Below are 19,593 nucleotides of genomic sequence, written 5' to 3' on the forward strand. Positions count from 1 at the left end.
CCTGAGTTGAAATTTTGGTTTTTGGTGTTATCATTTTTGTTTTGAAATTTTGGGTTTGGTCCGAAAGAGCTAGAAGAAGATTGCCGATTTTCCATTTTTTGCCGAAAAGAGGCGTTTGAATGGGCAATTGTTATGTCGTGAGCTTCCTCCAAGGACTTTGGTCGGTAACTCCTGACGTACATAGCTAAATTTTCACCGTTCAGCCCATCGATGTACCTGGTGAGGGTCATCAGGCTTATAAGTTTGTTTACAGCTTCGGTGGATTTTTTATAGTCCTCCATCTGCGCGGCAGTTGTTTTAATAGCCGTGTCAATTGCTTTGACTTTTTGGAAATATTCCTGGAGTTTTCTTACCCTGTCGTATATAGAACAATGATTGGATATGGGACGTTATATCCCGTTTATCCCCGAAAGCATTGGGTAAGATCTCTTTTATTTCGATCCACTCCGATGGATTCCCAGAAGCTATAAGCACTTCCCTTGCTTCGCCAACTATTTTTGATTTTATGACTCTAATGATATGTTTGTATTCGGGTTCGAGTTCGTATTCCTCGAACTGGTCAATTGCCTCTTGTGTGTCCTCTATCCAGGCTAGGGCTTCCTTCCGGTTCCCGTTAAATTGTGGGATGATCTTGATTTGATCGGGAATTTGGAATTTTGTGAATGGGTTATTTGCTCTTTCTCGCAACTCGTTAATTGTTGCGATTAAGCTTGATTGCGTGCTAGTCAGCTGAGCAACCTGTTGTATCAGCTGCTCGGGTGTGATTTCCATTACTTGGAATTGCACGGATGGCTCGGCCATGGCGTGTTTTGTTTCCTTTGCTTTGCACGCGGGTAGTGGAAATAAAATTATTTGTTTGCACTTTCTGGTGCCGTAGGCGATGCGCGCGTTTAGTTTGATTGATTCGCACTTGTTCGTGGGTTACTTTTTTGTTTCCCCCGCGCACTGATATGCTATGCTCGTTTAATTTGTGCACTTTGGATTAATTACGGGAGAATAATTTTTGAGTTTAATATCCCCTCTCACTCTGAATAATCTCACTGATAAATCACTTTAGCACTAAAAAAATGTGGGTGTGTTTACTTACAGTAGGACAAGCAGCATCCTTCTGGAGTTTCTAAGGTGGTGTAGCAATCCTTCTGGGAGGGGTGGTCCTGTCTGTGGGTCCTTCTTCGCTCTGGATGCACGCAACTCGGATGATATCTTGTCACCGATGGTTTCCCGGTACACCAGTTGTTCGCCCTGAACTTTGCTCGGTTGGGTTTTGTTGTTTCTGAAGCACTTTCCGATACACTACTTCCACAGACTACCTTGACTGCGCCAGCTAAGCCGTAATGCCGAGACTTTATAAAAAAAACTTTTATTCGAAAAACTAATCCAGATTCTACACTGTCACCTTATAAACTAAATATAATAAACTCGTCAATCGCCTTTTATTGGTTGAACCTGCTGAATCGGCGTTCCTCCGGGTGGCGTGATTCCGTCGTTCCCACGTCGGGTGAAACTTGCGTAGCTCATCGCTTATCCTCGCGCGTGCACTGGGCTTGGCCTGGATACCTGTTGTTGCTATGGGCTCTGGTGGATGTGTTGATGTTGGCAGGTGGCGGGAACCGTCGTAACGTATATATATATATATATATATATATATATATATATATATATATATATATATATATATATATATATATATATATATATATATATATATATATATATATATATATATATATATATATATATATATATTATATATATATATATATATATATATATATATATATATATATATATATATATATATATATATATATATATATATATATATATATATATATATATATATATATATATATATATATATATATATATATATATATATATATATATATATATATATATATATATATATATATATATATATATATATATATATATATATATATATATATATATATATATATATATATATATATATATATATATATATATAGCTAAAAAAAGTTCTTCAGTACACCCCCCCCCCCCCCTCTCCTTTCCTCGGATTAGGTACTTCTCACCCTTCCCATTGTTCACAAAAACCACCCCATGTCCATCTCCTTAGTGGAAGGAATACTTATGTCAAAATTGAATTCATCGCTAATAATCACATTGAATGAATAGATAAGAATTACTTCAGAACCCTCCCCCCCCTTTCTTGGTCCACTTCCATCATCCATCGGCTCAGTGGGAGAAATACATATGTCAAATACTAATAAATATGGAGATATAAATACTTCTTTGCCTAAAAAACAACCCCCCCCCTAAAGCTAAGTGTACCCCCCCCCCCCAAAAAAACATACCATGAACATCTTCTTGGGGAAAGAATACGTATGCCAAATTTCATCAAGATCGGACTTGTAGTTTAGAAGTAGTTAGCGGACATACATACAAACATACATTGATTTTTATATATATAATAATAATAATATAATAGATAATAGATTTCCTTCACTTTTATAAGGACCAAAAAACTAATATCGAATCCTGGAAAAGGAAAATGGCTGGCTAACAAAATGCTGTTTGTGTTTAAATTTAATGTCCTTACGTTGTGGAATTAAAAGAAAGGACACACAATAACCATTGGGAAGATATCCATTAAAAATCTTTCTTGGCCAGTGCGCTAAGAATCAACTGTGCAGTCAAAAGTGTCGGCATTTCAACGTAAATGTATGCTTACATACTTCAACGAAAAACAGTTAAACTTTCGTTTTTCGATGGAAAAGGATAGGTTAATATTTAAAGTAAAATATCCGTTTGCAACTCAAAAACGCAGTCAATGTTTGAAAGATGGGATAATTATTGCATGACAATTTTTATTTGGAAGAACATATTCTGACCACTTGTCGGATTATCGGGGATAAATTTGCTAGATATTTTATACCAGTAACGTCGTATAATTTTGAACTAATGTGTTGATTAACAGTGTATTTTGCAGGGCTTCGACACCACGCGCCGCTAGTGTTTTTAAAAAGAATTGTGAGAAGTTTTGATTTCGAGTGGCCCTTCTCTTCTCTGATATTATGCAAAGAGTAGAGTAGTAAATGTTGAAATGGCCGAGTAATGAACAGAAGAGAAAGACCTCAAAGAGAATCTCTCATTGTTACTTACGTCCTATTGAAAATTTTCTCTAGAAATAATCAGCTGATCAGAAACGTCTCATGGGTTGCCTAAAATCGAGACGAATGTTTCATCACTAGTAACTAGTAATCAATCAAGATGGGAGAAAGGTGGGAACATTTGACACTTTTGAGTGTATTAGCTTAATACTTGAAAAATTAAGCATGGCAGCCAGGGCCCTTGAAGTGAACGAACGAGGATCCTGATTCTTTGGCGCACGATGAAAAGTGAGAAAAGGCCAAGCTTCACCTCGGATCTACCTATTAGAACACTTAGGGACCCTTTTTGCTTCGAAAAAACCTATTAAATTAACTACGACCGAACCAAAAGAAAACCCGCTACGTCATTTGTTTGTGCCTTTCTTCTTCTTATCCTCTTGTTTTTCCGGCTTCATTAAAGAAAAATGACAACCGCACTCACACACAGAAAAATTTGTGCACACCTGTATCCGTCTTGATAATCAATGTTGTTAGCTGTCGTTTTTAAAATTAGCATGGCTGATCGGCGATTCAGATAATCGTACCACCTGAGATAACAGATCGAAAATCATAAACGTCATCATCGATTTCTTGTAGCAGATTTCAGTAACAAAATGTCGGAGAATTCGTTTGAAGTCAAATTAGAAATCATGCAGGAAGATTTGGTGTGACAGTGATCATGAAAATACGGTCTTTCAGTGTTTCCCTACATTCCATTGGTATTAATGGAAGAGGAAATTAAGGATGTAATAAAATCAGCAAATGGTGACTTGATAGAGCGTAAGCAAAAAACTTGTCGCCGGAGAAGTTCACACAATAGAGTAGTTTAGTAGAGTAGCGCTTTTCCATATTTTGAACTAAGAGAAGAGAAGACAATCGCGTAGCCAATTTGATCCAGTCCTAACCTCAATATTGAACCAACTTCTGATTGGTTGTTTTGCCAGTCAAGAGCGTTCATATTTTCAAACGGGATGAAAAACAGTGCTGCTGAATTTATTTTCGCTACTTTTCATACACATGAACATTTCATGCAAATTGAATAAATACCCTGAATGACGATATAACTACGTGTAATGTTAAGATAGACACGAATAAACATAAAATTCAATTTTTAAATGCAGCTAGTATTGTGAATTCTTGACAGAAGGTCGATATTTGAGGTACAATTATTTTCAGCAATTGTGAAAAAAACATGCAAATGGAATCTGGCAACGATGGATGCTTGTTGTCTTTGGAATTACGACAGGGCCTGGTAGATAAAATTAAGAAGAACAAGAAGCCTGTTGTCGTCTCTTCTCTTAGATTTTGAACATCTTGCGGCAATATAAATGAAACTAGAGCTTCTTCATGACGGCACATACCCACTAAAGTTCAGCCGGAAATGAACTGGAAGTCTGGCTGGTTTCAGTTCGTATTCCGGCTCCAGCGACACAAGCGATTCTAACTAGAATCGATTGTGTCACTGAAGCCGGAATGCGAACTGGAACCAGCCAAAATTCCGGTTCATTTCCGGTTGAGCTTAACTGGGTAGATGTCCGCACCATACACGCAGGATTTTGTTTAATATCTACTTTGCTAATAAGAATTTTATTAAATATCTACTTTGCTAAGTTAATAATCTTTATTCTGGTTTCTACGAGTTACAAAAAAAGAATGAATCCTTAAGAGCTATCACTTTTACTTATAACCTAACACTTCTTACATTCTATGCTCCGATAGGGTGCAGGTACCGTCGTCATTGATGTGTGTGTTGCGGGGATGTCCTGTTTCGGGATTTCCGATCACGTCTTGGGACCTATGTAAACATCGTGCTGGAAAAGTGGTGTGCAATGGTGACCGTCGTCGTCGGGGCGGTGTGCTCGATAATTGTACCTCATCCTGTCGGGTCGCAATCTCACCTCGTCTGAACGTTTTATGACTGTCATCCGGTGTTGAGGTATGCTGATCCTTACGTTGCTAATTGGTGGACGCCGGTGCCGATGCGATACGATGTTGGTAACTCCTCCCCTCATAAATTGCTTTGTCCTCAAAGCAGTTATTGGAACTAGGGATTTGGCTGTATGCTCGCGAGTGGTTCGCCATGCGAGATGTTGATGTTGACTCTGGCTTTTCGTTTTCTGAGAAAATAGAGAAAGTATTTTCCGGCAATTGTTAACAGAATTACCGTAGAAACTCCGATAGATCCAATTGTTCCAAGCATCCAGCTTCTCGAAGTCAGGTTTACCATCTCCAGCTGCTCGCGTTGTTCCAGCGTGATACTTTGAAGATACTCTCTCGGCAATGCATTTATTAGATTCATCTCGTTCACTCGGATACCCGCTGTTGGAAGATAAGGGCTTCTCTTCATAGTAGCCTCTCCGTTTGTATAAACTTCTCCGTTAATCTGTAATGTGCATCGCTCGAAATTGATCAAATATGATCCGTTTATATTCTGGACATGGTCGCTGCAATTGGACAGAAGTTCGGCTACCGCGTTATTTATGAGTATTGTTCCCTCATTGATCCTTTTGATCGATCCTTGAGTCGGGCCAACTCTTTCAAATGTGCAATTCGAAGTTTTTCCATTTGCAAGTCGGTGTATACATTCGGGAGCTTGGCTTATCTGTGTGGCTTCACATACAAAAAGATTATTGTTTGGTTTGCATGGTCGATCTGATGAGAAAAATTGGGTTTCGTTGTGTAGAAGGAAGTTGTACATAGCAGAAACTCACTTGCCGAATTTGATTAGAGGTTCAAAATAGCTGTACTCGTATTGCTGTCTAGTAATTTGCGATACCTTTAGCATGTATGCAACATGAGTATTATTCGTCATCACTTGGGCTGATGACAAAGACATTAGTTCTTCGAATGATGATATGCTGATGTCTTGTGAATCCAAATAGTCAACAACGGAAATCAGGTCTTTGGTGGTGAATAGTTTGCTATTTGGGATTCCATGTTTGGCGATGGTAATAGCATCTTCGATGATGTCCAGCTGCTCTTGCAAAGGTTCGATGTTGAATACCATGATCAAAAGGTTGATGAAAACAACGTGCTGTTGGTCGCGCTCTCGTTCGTTTCGCAGGATGGTATTTATGATGCCGGTAATGGTATTTAGGCGAATCTCAATGGCATTATTGATACGTATTTGCTTATCGTTCTCCGTGTTTAACGAGTTTAATGCCTTCTCGATCATTCGTAGATCGTCTGCATCCGGGTTTCCTCCAATCCACTTCCAGGTGGTTCCAATCGCATCCCATCGCTTGGAGCGGCTTAATTTTATTGATTTTAATTTTAGAAAAGAGTCGGAAAGTCTTTGCTTCCTTGCTTGAATAAGGTCGTACAATGGACCAAAAACTTCCTGCTTTATATAAATGTCGGTTATGTTATTTATTGTATTTTCGATTTCCTGTAAATCAATCGGGTGTATGATTCTAACATACCCCTTTTTTATTTGAGCCTTTCCGAGAGGTATTATGGCTACCGGGTTTTCATTTATATTATGAATATGAAGTGCCGCACTGACACAAACAATTAAACCTAGTCTGTAATTAGGGAAAAGAGAAGAGAAAAAGTAATAGAACTTTGAACATCATCATTTGGAAAACTTCCTCAAATTCGACTTATGAGTTTTCCTGTCTTTACTATCGATAACGTAAGTATTATGATTTTCTTTGATTTTGATTTTCTTGAATTTAGGGTCCCTTTTAGAGATACTACCCGACCAGGAGACCTGCTTAATACCTCAATGAGGTATAATACTTTATTTTAGTATTATTTATGTATTCCATTTATTTTTACAAATATCAAATAAACACCTTAATAAATACCTCCACACAGTGAGTTTTGTTATTGGAAGGTTGAAAAGGTTTTGTTATTATTCAGGTATTATAATAACTCGTTTCATTATCAATTAGTTATTCGTAGTACATGTTTCAGTTATTATTTCAAGTATTTTACCTCTTATGCAAGGCTCCTCAATAACTTATTGTGGTGAATGAACTCTTTCTATTTGTCCGTTCGTTTCAGAATGATGGACGGGGGTTTTGAAAATGTTAACTCCTAGCTTTCTTATTTGCTGTTCTATAACTTCGGAACAAAAACTTCGTTCGTTATCTATTGTTATACTAGAGGGAATATCCCAATCGTAAAGAAGGGGCCTTTGTATGTGAGCGATAGAACTAGATTTAATAGGTTTAATTTTAACAAATTTTGACAATTTATCTATTGAGGATATGAAATTAGTTGATTGGTTGAACACAAATATATCAATATGGACTATTTCGCTAGGGTAGGTAGGTATAGGTGTTTTTGCTGGAAGAGATTTCTGAGGATGGCGATCATATTTTTCAGTTTTACAAGTTTCACAAGTTTTCACGAAATCTTTGACTTGTCTATTCATACTTGGAAAGTAATAAGTTTTGATTAATTGCGCGGCATTCTCTTGCGCATTTCTATGAGCATAATTATGAATTTCATAAATTTTTTTATTTGGTCATTTTCGTCATATATATCCTGAACCATTTTTTGAGAAAATCTTGCTTTGACCATGCGGGGGTTAAAATTTTCCTTGTAAATTTCCTGGATTAATCCCATTATGGGCTCACTAGTCATTATGCCATATTTGGTTGGAAAAATTCTTTGAGTTTTTCTGTTAGAATTTTTTTTTGTAAATTTTGGTTCTGTAAATATGTGCTGTTTGTATTTTCTAAAGTGGATAGATAGTTTGTAACTAGAACGAGGTTCTATTCTGAAAATCAGCTGGTTTTTAAAAACGTTAATTTGGGATTCTGTAGAAGGGATATAGGAACTGTCATCATTATCGACCGAATGAACTGTTGGTGAATTTAATTGAATTCTAGATAACGCGTCCGCAACGACGTTTGCCTTTCCTTGCTTATAGAACATCTCATAATCGTGCTCCTCAATATAGGCTTTCCATCTTTTTAGTTTTGCGTTAGAATTCTTCGGAGATATAGCGAATGTTAAAGGCATGTGATCAGTATAAATACTGATCTTAGCACCATAAATGAAATTCCTGAATGAATTTAGAGCCCAAACAATGGCTAAAAGTTCCTTCTCATTAGCAGCATAATTTTCTTCAGTTTTCGATAGTGATTTGGAAATAAAAGAAATGGGTCTCTCTCCTTGCTCAGTCACTTGAGAAAGAACTGCCCCGAGAGCCTTATCTAAGGCATCGGTTGTAAGGACAGAAGGTTTAGAAAAATCTGGGAAAATTAATACATCATTTGAAGAAAGAATATTTTTGAGGGTCTTGAAAGCTAGTACACAATCTTCATCAAGATTGATTTTGAAGCTTTTCGATTGAAATTTGACCGTCCTCTCCTCTTAGCAGATTCGTTAAAGGTTTTGCAAGTTTTGCATAATCCTTAATAAATCGTCTATAGTAACCAGAGAGGCCTAAGAACATTCGAAGTTCTTTCAAATTAGAAGGTTGTGGGTATTTTTGTATTGCCTCGATTTTTTTAGGGTTTGGTTTAAGACCATTATTGCATATAATGAAACCTAAAAATTCTACTTCAGTTTTCAAAAATTCGGATTAATCCGGTTGAATTCTGAAATTGGCGTTTTTCAAAGTATTAAGAACCGTTGCAAGATTTTCAAGGTGTTCTTCAAGTGTTGCGCCAAAGATAATAATATTGAGAGGGAAAAGCCCGCGGGAGTGGATTCTTAAAACTACCACTCCCGTAGGCACTAAACCTCCATCTTTTCGAAGTACCAACAGTTAACAAAACCAAATGATACAAAATTACCCAACAAACATTAGGAGCTGAACTATAAGACTACGTGTTGATTTAAAGCAGATTAAAGGTTATGTAAGCTGAAAAAAACTTTCGCTGAACTATTTAAACATTAACAGTTTATTCAGCATATTTAAAATCCAGTATTCGCCAGTTCCAACTAGGCTGAACTATACTGCTAATAAATGTAATAGCGACAATATTAAAGCTTTTATTCAACCATCTTAGTTAGACTGAATTGCGAGTTGAATAAACGATGCTGTTACCAATAGTATTACCTTTAATCATTAAGCTGCACTACATGTCTTCAAAAGGTTGTTTCTACCTTTACATTTGCCGTTATACCACCTTTGACTTTTAGCTGAATTATGTGTTTGACAAAGGTAATTGTAACTACTACAAAAATTGGCGCGATTAGCAAATCATGAGGAATGGCAACCGACCTGGGTTCGAGTCCCAATACACACACAATATTTTTTTTACTATTAAGTGAAGGATTTTTTTTATTATTTCGGTATATTCCAATTGAGATGTTTTGCATATATTACAGTTAAGGAGCAATAGTGTAAGTTTGTCTTACTTAGAATGAATTATTTTATTCAATATTTAGTTTTTATATGCATGACGATTGCCATGCATACATCGATACATAGTACATAGGGTCATCAAATGTGCAGCGTCGACAATAGACCTCGGTGCAGGCCCGTAGCCAGGATTTTGTTTCGGGAGGGGCTTAAAAATTATTGCATAAATGTATTAATTCTGATGACTTGAAACAATCACTGGAAACTGAACGTAATTATGAAAAGTTCTTAGTGAAAACAATTCCAAAAATAAGACAATAGACACTAAAAACTCTAATAATATGTTGCCTGTTACAAGAAAGGCTATAGTGCATCGACGAATTAAATTTGATTATTTTTTATTTACAAGTTAGAAATTTCTCTAGTTACAAAAATGAATAGTCAAGAGCTCAAAGTATTAAGGGCTGCTTGAAAATGCTACGCTGCTTGAAAATGCTACACATTCGATACACCTTTACAATTTGTAGAAGACGCTAAATTGGAATGAGTAGAAAAATATCCAAAAACCCGTCTCATGAAACTTTACACGCATTTGCTAATCAGAAGAACGAAACCAACGTCAAGGTTGTCCCCATGAATAGGAATATATCAGTGTGAAATCAAAGTTTACCGTTGCAAAGAATGTCCGAACAAAGTGAATGTCGAAATTTGCTTCAAATCTTCTGATAAGGCAGGCGATTTGTAGATGCAGAAAATAGGTTCAACTCCTATTTTCATGATCAGGTTTCTTTCTACTATTACTAGCTCTTTGACTTCATCCGAAGTTTGCGTTAACTCGACTTTATGAAATTTTCAATTTAAATGATACTGATCATGTCGTAATCAAAACAATCCTGAAAAAAAACACATGTTTTTTTCATTTGACTCTCATAGGTAATGGGTTAAAGACTATCTTCGACAACATTATCAGGCAACTCAGAATAACTATCTTTTTATCTATTTAAGTTGATTCTTTTTAGGTACTTTTTATATCATTGTACTTATGAATTAAAAATATCGTAGACTGATTTTCCTAGATCCCTAAAACTATAGTAAAAGTCAAAATGTAAAGTGAGTGCAAAAACTACTGATTTCACTACAAAGCAAGAATGCCTTAGCTCTATTGACTTTTGACAATCTTGCAAAACCGTTGTAACTTGAGAACATTACATAGATTAAGTAAATATTATATTTGAACATTTTGGTTTTATTTATTTATTTGAAGGTTTTATTTCGGAATTCGTGGGGTTTTGGACAATGTCAAATATATATTTCAATGATTTAATCTACTAATGGAAACTACCCAGAATTTAATCTACTGAGCGAAACTGCTCAGAATCTATTCACAAATCGAAAGAAAATTACTTAGAACTGATTACTCAATGCTTCTAATTTACATAAAATTTGGTAAATATAACATTGATGACACCACCAAAATAACTAGAGACTATAAACATAGATAATAATTTCAGCATCACTTGCTTCCGACACATGGAAGAGAACACATCGCACTTGCACCTAATTTGCCGAGGCTTTCTTTTAGAGTTGACTGTTTTAAATTACAGCAAATCATCCGTTTCCTGTAAAACTTTTGCAAAACTCTTTGCCAATTCATTAAACAAATATGAACACTAATCTGTTTAGTAATAGGTTTGTTTGTGAATAAAAATAATTAGCTCTTGATTTTTTTCAATCATCATCAAGATTGGAAGAGATGTATGATTTCTTGAAGAAAGTTGTAATGTTTGTCTGATTACATGTTTGTTTTATCACTATTTGGGAAAAAGTTTCAATTAAAGTTGTTGCACCTAACGCAACGAAGACGAAATGAGAAGATCAGAGCGCAATTCGGAAAGACCTCGTGTTGAGTGTATAGTAAAGATAGAAGAGTGATCTTGAGTCGATTTAGATTGGTTGATTTTTTCCTCTCTTTGCTCTCTTATTTAAGATTATCTCTCTCATTTTATTCCATGACGAGCAAAAACGGAACGAAAGACTGTCACATACTTAAGACATGAAATCGAAACTGTTATCCCAACTTATTGACTTATAGATTCAATCAGTCCCAACATTTTAGTCCCTCTTCGTGATTGCCTATTATTTTACCACTTTTTGCCCGGTCCACTTTTAAAAGAATTTTTTTTGCACGTTTGTCGAAGATATCACGGATTTACGGATTAACAGTGTATTAGTACGGAACGAATTACTCGTAACAATGAAATGAAGCGTTAATAAAAATGGTATTGCGTTAAAATGACGCGAAATGAAAATTCTATTCTCGGCTCAATCGTTCTCAGATAAATTGAAATACTTTTTGTGTAGCGCAGAGTAGTGTACAGAGAACAGAGTGTACAGTGTGCACTGACCTAATACAGAAATTCAAAATTGTGTGCAATTCAAAAACTTATCATTTAAAAATAACAAACTGGGTCGTGGGTCTTTTATATATTTCCTTATGTAAACAATAAAAATAATATAACGAGTTTATGTGGTTGTCCTACAGATCTCGCGCAAGCGCTTAGCCATTGCACGTGGAAACCTGTTTACGAGGCGAGGAAATATTTTTTTCCTCACCAACTATGTCTTGGGGGGGAGTAGTTCATTTCTATCTCGCTATTGTACATTTCCGTGTCATCATCGTAGTTGCTGCCTTTATGTTCGCGAATATCTTCCTTGCTTTTCGCCCTCAATAATTGCCCTTCCAAATAGATTCCATTTCTCCCAAATGTGACATTAATCTGCGAGTAAGCGGTATCCGATCTTGTAGCGGAACATTCATTTTCTCATAGTCCATATACAGAAGGATCTTAATTATAGCATTGTCACACACAACCTTGTGCTTTAAGTTGTGCGAAATGAATGGTTTCGTCTGCACTAATTTGTTGAGCGCTAAATGCCTGCCATGGTAGAACTGGATAGAGCCGGTTTCCGAAAGTCTAATCTCTATTTACACCTTCAGGATGCGAATGATCAATAATTTTATAATCACCGCATTTGGCTGGAGCACCAATTCTTGCTTCTGCTAATCACTAATCTCGACAGATTATTACAGCTACAATTAAAGTAACAGTCTCTTGTATTCTTCAGACAAGGCACACAATATAAAAGTTACTTTTTTGTTGTTCGCTTCGCACTGGCTCGAGCAAAAGCATAAAGCACACTGAATTTCGTGACCATTGCCTTCGGTGGTTAGAAATAGCCTTCTTTAACTTTTTCTCAATAATTTGTTCAAACCAAATAAGCAACAAGTTTTGTTAAAAGTCACCGGTTTTTTAAATTTATTTTTGAAAAATTTCGGGGGGGGCTTTAGCCCCCTAGCCCCCCCTCTGGCTACGTGCCTGCCTCGGTGATCGACCGCTCGAGTTGGTCACCGGTGTGCTGTGCGAATAAAGTTCGATTGAGTACAGTCGAACTTTATATAGCACGGTATAATTTAATTAGTGGGACGTCACACCTATCCCCTACAGAAAATGATGAGACTTCAGGTGAAATCATTTTATACACTCCAGATGCCTATAAAATCATATCTTAGTTTTATAATATTTTTTTTCCATTTTTTCTTCTTTTCTTCTTTTTTTTACTTTTTTTTTGTTTCTAAATAATTAAATTTTGCACTTCTCGGCAAGTGCTGAAAGTAATGCAATCGTTCCCTTCCTTTTACGAGGATGAAAATATATGATTTTCTGTATATAATATTTTGTAGGTTTTAGTTGTTTTCAAGGTCTTACCACTAATGATACGCATTGGCAGGCTTAATGTTTTTACCGTTTCACTCAGTTTCTTGTTTTTTTGAGCTAGTATCATGCTGCTGGTTAGGCTTATTCTAATTTTGTTAATTTAAGGTAACCACAGTAGTCTTATCAAATCATAATAAAATTAGATTTGTGGTTATTTAATCACTCTATTTTTATGCACAGTTTGTTCTTCTTTTGTCTCACAATGTTCTATTACAATGTTGGGATGTAGGATGTTTTTTATAATAAATGGACCTGAATATACTGGATCTAATTTCCTTCTGTTCTCTATTTTTAACCAAACTTTGTCGTTAATTTTTACATTTAATGGATTTGTTTGATCGGCTTGATCTTTTATTCTCATAACTTTGTTTTTATTTAGTAATCCTCGAGCTCATTATCAACTGTTATTTTGTTTTGGTCGATTTTCCCAGTTCTAGACCTAGTTTGAACTGGCAGGACAAGTAGTACTTCAGAATTGATAGTTACGCGTGAAAGAGCATCAGGTACCGTATTATTTTTGCCTTTCACGTATTCGATATCAAATGAGAAGTCTTCTAAATCCGTTCTCATCCTTGTTAATTTGGAGGATGGTTCTTTCATCGAAAATAAATATATAAGAGGTCGGTGATCAGTTTTCACTAAAAAGCGTCTTCCATATAAATATGGTCGAAAATGTTTGATTGCCCAGTGGATGGCTGTTAATTCTTGTTCTATAGTAGACTTATTACTTTCTCCTTTGGTGAACATTCTACTAGCGTATGCAACAGGTAGTTCAGCATCGCCATGTAATTGAGATAACACAGCTCCGCATGCTAATTTAGATGCGTCTGTGCTTAAAATAAATTGTTTATTGAAGTCCGGAAATTGTAAAATTCTTGGTGACATAAGCTCTTGTTTTAATTTTTCAAACGCATTTTTACACTCTTCACTCCACTTGAAGACTGCATTCTTTTTCAGAATTGCATTCAATGGAGCGGTTATATCAGAAAAGTAAGGTATGAACCTTCTGTAATAATTACAAAATGCGACAAAACGTCGTACTTCGTCCGCATTTTGGGGTACCGGATATTTTTCAATCACGGAGAATTTTTCCTTGTCAGGTTGAATTCCTTCGGCGGATATATGATGTCCTAAATAAGTAACATCTGCACAGAAGAAATGACATTTAGCAGGATTTAGCTTGAGATTAAATTGTTGGAGTTTGGTGAACACTCTTTCTAAATTTTTCAAATGGTGGTCAATAGAACATCCAATGACAATAATATCATCGATGTACAGAAAAGCACATTCCGGAGGAAGACCGCTTAAAGCTATAGTCATCATCCTTTGAAAACTATTGGGCGAGATTGACAGTCCAAATGGAAGTCTGTTAAACTCATAATGCCCTTGATGTGTGGAGAAGGCTGTTAACTTTTTTGAGTTTTTGTCTAGTTCGATTTGATGAAATCCTGACATCAAATCAAGAGTCGAAAAATATTTCGCTCTCCCAAGTTGGTCCAGAATATCATCTATTCTAGTTAGAGGAAATTTGTCGGCTATAATTTTTTTGTTAAGTTGACGAAAATCACAGACTAAACGATGCTTTTGATCTTTAGTATTGGATTTTTTCGGTACTAACAAAATTGGTGTGTTATAAGGTGACGTGGAGTCTTGAATAATTCCTTTCTCGAGTAAATCATTAACTTGTTTCGTTATTTCAGCTCTATGAACTTCAGGAGTTCTGTAGTTTTTTATGTATACTGGTGTGTTGTCGGTAATATTTATATTTTGTTTATAAAAGTTATTGCAGGTTAGCATATCACCTTGCAAAGAGAAAATATTATTAAATTTTTTGCATAATTCTATTAATTTGCCTTTGGCTTCAGCATTTACACCATCAATATTTAATTCTTTCATGAGATTTGTATTTCGGTTTTCCTGGTCAACATCTTTGAACGTATACATTGTATATTGTTGTAGAGGGATTATCTGTTTAGTAAAATTTTTATCAATTATTACTGCTTTATTAGTTGTGTTAATGAATTTAGCTATTGCATGTTCTGAATTAACGATAGCGTTTCCGCAAAATACTCCGGGTTGAACTTCACATGACAGTAAAACGTTATCTTCTTTGGTGCTCTTCGTATTTATTTGTCTATAAACCTCACAGCGAGGTGGTAGGACAATTGTATCTTCACAAGTGTCTTCAATTATTATTTCAATTGGACCAAGGCTAGTAGCGCATGTTAATGTCCAAGTGTCATAATCAATATTACAATGATATTTGGTGAGAAAGTCTCGACCTAAAATACCATCTGTCGGAATTGGAAATTCGTCATTCACTATATGAAATTTATGTAATAGCGATACACCATCGCTAGTATACAGTTCTGTAGTCATAGAACCTTTAGTTTCAGTTTTGATATTGTTTATTCCCGTAATCAAGCATTTGTCAGTTATTGTGATAAATTCGTCTTGGTTTAATTTATTGGGTTTCAGAATCGATATCTCTGCTCCCGTATCTATCAAAAATGTACAAGTATAATTTGAAATTTTGGGTTTTAAATTGATAAAATTAGTTGGTTTGGTATGAATATTGAAAATGTATCTGGTCAATGGTTCCTTATTTGGGATAATGGGACTGCTTGTTGTGTTTGCTGTTGTTGTTCTTGCGGGTTGCTTATACCCCCAACATGCTGAGCATGTTGATTCTGCTGCTGCTGCTGCTGTGGCTGTTGAGGGCCTTGCCAGTTTTCCGCATCGTTGTAAAATATTTGATTATGTTGACGAGTATTTCCACCCCGTGTGTAACTTTGTCCGCGGTGATTCTGGATTCCGCGGCCTCTATTTCCATTTTGGTGTCCCCGATAATTGTAGTTATTTTGATTGAAAGGGCGGTTTTAGTAATATCCAATATTTAGTCTCCTGGCCATCTTGCCACACTGCGTGCTGCTCTAACGTATTTATTATATTTATTTGCGGATCTCCGCTTACCGTAGGATTTTTACTTGTACGCGACCCCATTTTTTTTAACTGTCACTGGTTGAGTGGGTAGCGGTCGGACGGCTGGATCTCGGTTAACTTGGCTAATGCTTAACAGTCACGTACTCATTCTCCATAATAGTAAGGTTCGTTCACTTGGTCGTAACTTAGCATCAGGTCACTTAATTCACTTGGTCGTAGTTTAACGGAATGGCGTATCTCACAATTTGGCTAGTTCTCATTTTTTTGGTTACTTTTCTTAGCACACTGGACGAATTTTCCACCACTGGCACTCCTCACTTTTATTTGTATAAGTTCTTCTGGAGTTATTGGCAGTTGCTGTGCGATCACTACTAATCAGTTGGGTCTTTAGATCTCCATTTTCACTTAACACACGCGAGAACGGAACGAGCTGTTAGGATTCGCGGATCTACAGTACAAGTGCGGGTTCGTGCCGCTGGTAATCACTGCTCGGATACGAGCCACGGTCTGCCATGTAAGTTTGTCTTACTTAGAATGAATTATTTTATTCAATATTTAGTTTTTATATGCATGACGATTGCCATGCATACATCGATACATAGTACATAGGGTCATCAAATGTGCAGCGTCGACAATAGACCTCGGTGATCGACCGCTCGAGTTGGTCACCGGTGTGCTGTGCGAATAAAGTTCGATTGAGTACAGTCGAACTTTATATAGCACGGTATAATTTAATTAGTGGGACGTCACAATAGATCAATAAATGAATAAAGAAAGTTTATTTAGTTTTTTATATCTACTGAGTTCTCACCACGGGAAATACACGATTTACAGTTTTTCAATGTACAAGCTTACCAAATCACACGCGCCCTCGTTTATGTAAATTTACCTTTTAATTCGAAACGGCCTGTTCACTTGTGAAACATGAATATTCTCATATTGAACACAAGAGAAACTTTTTGTTCCAACGTCGCTATAAATTTTTGACACCAGCATTGTTACCATGATTGTTTTCTCTCCATCGACTTGCAAACAAAGGTACAATGAAATGATTATTCACGCTGGCGAACTTAGTTGATATAAATAAATAAACTATTGAATTCGAACAGCGACTTCCGCTTACCAAAAAAAATCACAATACAAGGAAAATCATTTGGCAGGGAGTGGTAATTGAGATTGCCACCTTAGAATTATAAATGACTTCAATCCATCATTCAGTTACCACCACTTTCATATAACACCCATTTTTACTTATCTAAATGTTTTGTGACAACCATAAATCCTCACCTTGGAAACAAAAACGACTATAATCAACATTTTTGAAATAAATAAATTATCTAATTTAAAATTCCCGAATGTTCTAAAAATTATTAATTAAAAAAAATTGAAATAAAAAAGTTATCGTAGGTTGGGACTCGAACCCAAGCCAACTAGGTTCACTCAAATCTATAGAAGGCTACTGTAGCCTTTGTACAGACTCTATTCAGCAGCCTAGACTTGTCGGTACATCGGTGAAATCTTAAGCATTCGATGTATGCAAGATTGGTGCAGACAGTAAGGTAAGTGCTTAGTATTCAACAGGTTGCTGGTTCGGATCCAGGTACGTGATATGATATCCAACAAGGTAATACAATTTTTCTCTGACTGTAACGTAACACTAATAAAAGAATATGGCTTCCAAAGAGATTGATGGCGTGTGTAACTTGAAATAAATGTCTTTTTTAACAATTTTCCTATGATAATTCTCTCAGCTGAATAGCGGTAACGAAAAGGTTTATTGATAAAGCTGAACTGTGGTTTTCTTCAGGCTGTATACGTGCTGAAGAATTGTTCTTTCATGTGTCTTAATCAGACAAGCTGAATAAATTCTCCAAATCCCGGATGTTTAAGGGTGGAATAAACGATATATGATTACACGTATACTTCCAATGTTCAGCTAGATCTGAATAAAGCAACTATTAAAACGTTTATAAAACCACGAAATGTTTGTTGGGTAACACTAAAACACTGCTTAAACTTAACACTTCTTAAGCACTAGTTTACATGTACAATCATAACATTTATAGGCTAGCTCTATTAAGTACGAGAATGGACGCGCTAAAACAATTTCTTCAGAGAAGAGCGAGACAAATTAAAATCAAACACGTTATAACATTGATTAAAGACTCTACACATACTATTGACGGGTTCATTTTTGCCATAATTAGTACGAGACACGGGAAGAAAGACAAAAGAGTACGAACGAAGACTACGTCGTCGATGTTGAGAAGACGGAGCAAACCAGAACAGTCAATACGAGACAGTAACAAGTCGGAAACAAAATACGCTTTGGCTACATCCCGACGCCAAGACAGCGTTTCAAGTCCAATAAGGTTGCAACGACCTTCGTATCTAGCAAGGTTATGAGGGTCTCTCCAACGCAAGTGGCGCAGTGCAAAGCGCACAAATTTACGCTGAATGGATTCGATGCGTTGAATACTATTCTGGTAAAAAGGAGCCCAAACGACTGCACCATACTCAAGTGTAGAACGAACCAGCAAGCAGTACAACGTTTTTAAACACTGCACGTTAGTGAAATGCTTAGTAACTCTAAAAATAAATCCTAAACTTCGTGACGCCTTTGATGATATAAAAGCAATGTGATCCTTAAAAGTAAGCTTGGAATCGAGCAGAACCCCTAAATCTTTAATTGTTGTTTCTCTTTTCAACGATGTTTCATGTATCTTATAATCAAAATTTATGACGTCATGTTCATCATCAAACGTAATCACTGAGCACTTCGAAGTATTTAAATGCATCCTGTTAGTTGTGCACCAATTAACGAATGTGTCTGAGATTGCAGAAACAAATCATCGGAGAGATATTCATTTTACATCCGATCAAATAAGATTTGAACCACTCTAAAACGTTGCTGCTGAATCCTAGTCATTTTAATTTAGCATTTGCTATTTGATGGTTAATTTTGTCGAAAGCGGCCGTAAATTGCATCTACTTGGAATCGATCATGTAGTGACCGAGCAATGAACGAGGTGTAAGCTACTAGATTTGTGCAAGTAGATCGCTTGGGGACGAAGCCGTGCTGAGTTTCTGAGATGTAACTAAAACAACAATGTGTCAAAAACTCTAGAACGATTAGCTCGAACAGTTTCGAGAGTGCACATAGACAAGCGATCCCCCGATAATTTGAAACTTCGCGTTTAGACCCTTTTAACATTTTTTACAAAAGAAATGTATACGATTCGCTCAAACTTTGAAAACTTTTTCCGAGGCACGGAGGGCCGAGTTTCATATACCAATCGACTCAGCTCGACAAATTGAGACAATGTCTGTATGTGTGTATGTATGTATGTACAAAATGTCATGTAATTATATCAGCAATGGCTGAACCGATCCTAATGAAACTAGTTTCAAATGAAAGGCCTAACGTTGCCATATGACACTATTATTTTTGATTTTTGATATGTTGTTTACTTTC

The 19,593-nt window shown here is 36.1% G+C and overlaps 1 protein-coding gene across 3 annotated transcripts in view; it reads right to left on the minus strand.

Moving 5' to 3' along the window:
• LOC131678033 (tryptophan--tRNA ligase, cytoplasmic) overlaps window positions 1-19,593 on the minus strand; it is a 205,320-nt gene that overhangs the window by 119,515 nt on the left and 66,212 nt on the right. The window lies entirely within an intron of this gene.

The sequence above is a fragment of the Topomyia yanbarensis genome, chromosome 1 (assembly GCF_030247195.1).
Source record: "Topomyia yanbarensis strain Yona2022 chromosome 1, ASM3024719v1, whole genome shotgun sequence".
NCBI classification, from domain to species: Eukaryota; Metazoa; Arthropoda; class Insecta; order Diptera; family Culicidae; genus Topomyia; species Topomyia yanbarensis.